This window comes from Theropithecus gelada, chromosome 9 (genome assembly GCF_003255815.1).
Source record: "Theropithecus gelada isolate Dixy chromosome 9, Tgel_1.0, whole genome shotgun sequence".
NCBI lineage: Eukaryota > Metazoa > Chordata > Mammalia > Primates > Cercopithecidae > Theropithecus > Theropithecus gelada.
Genome location: NC_037677.1, coordinates 115,196,070 through 115,199,522, shown reverse-complemented (window position 1 = coordinate 115,199,522; position 3,453 = coordinate 115,196,070).

The window sequence follows — 3,453 nt, the reverse complement described above, 5'->3', positions numbered from 1 at the left end:
AAACATTGCTGGGAGTAGGCACGAACGAAATGATTTCCTCTGGGATTCTTCCCTCAGTGAATTGTGAATCCAAAGGCTTAAGGTTATTTCCCATATATGTAGGAAGGCCAGACCTGTGGAGAAAAAGCTAAAGTGAGTCTGAGGAGGATGTCTGAGGATATCAGATAGATATACAGCTTTTTAAAAGATAGAAGTGGGGCAAGGTGTCATTCAGGTGTGTGCAGAGAAGTAGTGTCATCTAGGCGTGTGGATACTAGACAGGAATATCTTAGAACCACAGTCTGTGACTCCTGGGCTGTCAGAGCTTATAGAGACCTTAGGGATTGTCTAGTTCTCTTTCCCCAATCTGATTTTAGAGATAAGGGAGGCTTTAGAGATGAGATCAGCTGTTGGGCTCTCAAGGCAGGAGGGCAGGCTGAGTTTGCATCTGCTCTGTGCCCCTGGCTGACATTCCAATCATTTGAGGAGGAGGGAGCCAGGCTCATGGCTTCACCTGCTAATAACAGACTTTAGGATAATGGTTCTTACCCTAAGTGTGTCAGAATAACTCAGAGTGCTCGTTAGAAATTTGTTTTCCCAGGCCTCACCCTCAGTGGTTCTGATTTAATGAGCCTGGCTTGTGGTCCAGCACTCTGCATTTTTAACAAGCACCAGAGCTGATTCTGATGAAGGTGGCCTTTGGGCCACACTAAGATAAAAATGATACTTTCCTATTATTTACCCTTTCCTGAGACATTGCCTCATGGTCTCCTTAAGGATGAAAGTTAGGGTTGTTTCTCTTGTGACAAAGGTCCACTAGCCAAGATGGGGCACAGGGAGGATCCACTGTCCTACCCAGGCTGCCAGACTCCCAGCCCTGAATGTCACGTGTGTGTGCCTGCATGTGCATGTATGACACAACTGAAAAAAGCACCCGAGGGCTGTTCTCATTCTCCACTTTGTCTTAAAAAAAAAAAAATCAGGAAAATATCTCACACTACATAAGGCCACCAGCATGAACCTAGATGTGTTCAGATAATAATTCAGAGGAAAGCATAATGAGATGTGGCTTGGGTTCATCACTGCGCTTTGGCAGGAGACATATATTAATGGAAACCCAAATGAAGAGCTTTTGCAGGGTCAAGGTCCCCATCTGAATGTAACTGCAAAGAGCTCTTCACTGCTACATACCACAGTGCAGATGCCACATGGTTTTTACCATCCATAAAAGCCATTTCTAGTTGATAATGAAGGAGGGTTGGAAGCAAAATGGGAAAGCAAATTGCCTTGTCCCTGTCTTTGGGAAAGAACATTATAGAAATGATTTTCAAGTGTTCTGCTTTGGTCTCTGTGTGTATTGCTGTATTTGTGTATATCATCTACCCCAATAGGCTAAGCTGAGATACACCATTCATACTGCTAATATCTGAGTATTGATAAGGGATCAATCAAAAGTTAAAAAATGAAGGCCTGCTAAGATCCTGAATTGGGCAGGTTGGTCAATGACATATTTTAAGGGTGGTATCTTTGCACAGAGTGCCACCAAAGAAGGTGTCCTAGCTGGGGCCTGAATCTTCAGGAATCCAGGGAGATTCAGGATGGCCAGAAAGGGATGCTTGTGATCAGCGAACCAAGGGCAGGGAATGGAGCCATTGTAAAATTCTCATCAACTCAGCCTGCCTGAGCCTCCCCACAGCCCTGGATAATTATCCAGCCCTGGATAATTATCCAGCCCTGGATAATTGCAGCAAAAATAGGCCCTATTATCAACATCACTCATGGGCCACTTGGGATATATTTAAAGACATACATTTCAAAAATAGATAACATGATCAGAAAACAGGAGAAAGGGATGGCGCCCTGTAACAATTTTACCCTGATGCTCTAACCCAAGGCCTCTTAGGGATGCAGGGAATCATAGGGAGCCCCTCCCCTGGGAAGAAAAGATGCTACACACGTGGCTGGTGAAAGAGTGAGGAATGGTTCATCTGTGCCATCTGAGAAAATAAATTCATGGAGATTCATAATGGGCCCACATTGCTGTGTATGCTGTATACAAACATAGGAAGAGAGAGACACAATTAAGCCACATGTGCAGTGTTGATATGGCTGAGCTAAAAAATCATTATGAACACTTTAAAGACCTTTGTGCATTTAAATAAATATGATCTATAAGAGGGAACACAATTCTAATTTACTAAAGCAATTAGTATATTCCCCAGTGAGTATTCTTATGTCTCTTTCATAGTATGTGGTAGTAGCATTTATCATGGTTCATGCATCACAGTGATTTTTGTAGGCTTGTCTCTCACTCACTAGACTGCAAGTATTTAGACAATGATGATATTTTTTCTTTGTTTGGTCTCCGATTCTTTCCTGCAATATCTGGTCCTGGGTTTTGTATGCTTGGTAAACAATGATTGAATCAAGTAGACTTAAAAAACCAGCAAATTCTCCTAACCACAAAGGTTGTCACATTTGACTGGACGAATTGGGAACTGCACCCCGAAAACCTCCTTGACAAGAGGCGGCACCACAAGGCAGAACAAAAGGGTTCTCCAAGAGTAGCCACTGTCACTATGCGCCAGCTGCGTTCCTTCCCACGTGTTTTATTTATTCATTTAGAGATGGAGGCTCATTCTTTCACCCAGGCTGGAGTGCAGTGGCATGATCTCGGCTCACTGCAACCTCTGCCTCCTTGGTCAAGCGATTCTCCTGCCTCAGCTTCCCTGAGTAGCTGGGACTACAGGCGCATGCCACCATGCCCAGCTAATTTTTGTATTTTTAGTAGAGGTGAGGTTTCGCCATGTTGGCCAGACTGGTCTCGAACTCCTGACTTCAGGTGATCCATCTGCCTCAGCCTCCCAAAGTACCGGGATTACAGGCATGAGCCACTGCACCCAGACCTTCCCATGTGTCATATCACTGGGTTTTCCCAACATCCCCCAGAGGTAGGGATTATTAGATTTTCCAAAACTGGGGCTCTTCCAAAGTAGAGAATCTGTCCAATGACTCACATTCACAGTGGGAGAGCTGTCATTCAAGTTCAACAGCTGTGTGTTATTTCTTATTTTTGTGTACAGAATTGGTGGGTTCTTGGTCTCACTGACTTCAAGAATGAAGCCACAGACCCTCGCAGTGAGTGTTACAGTTCTTAAAGATGGTCTGTCCCGAGTTTGTCCCTTCAGACGTTCAGATGTGTTTGGAGCTTCTTTCTTCTGGTGGGTTCGTGGTCTGGCTGTCAGGAGTGAAGCTGCAGACCTTCGTGGTGAGTGTTACAGCTCTTAAAGGCAGTATGGACCCAAAGAGTGAGCAGCAGCAAAATTTATTACAAAGAGCAAAAAAATCATAAAGCTTTCACAGTGTGGAAGGGGACCCCAGCGGGTTGTCACTACTGGCTTGGGAAGCCTGCTTTTATTCCCTTATCTGACCGCCCCCCGACCCCCCGCCCCCCGACCCCCCGCCCCCCGACCC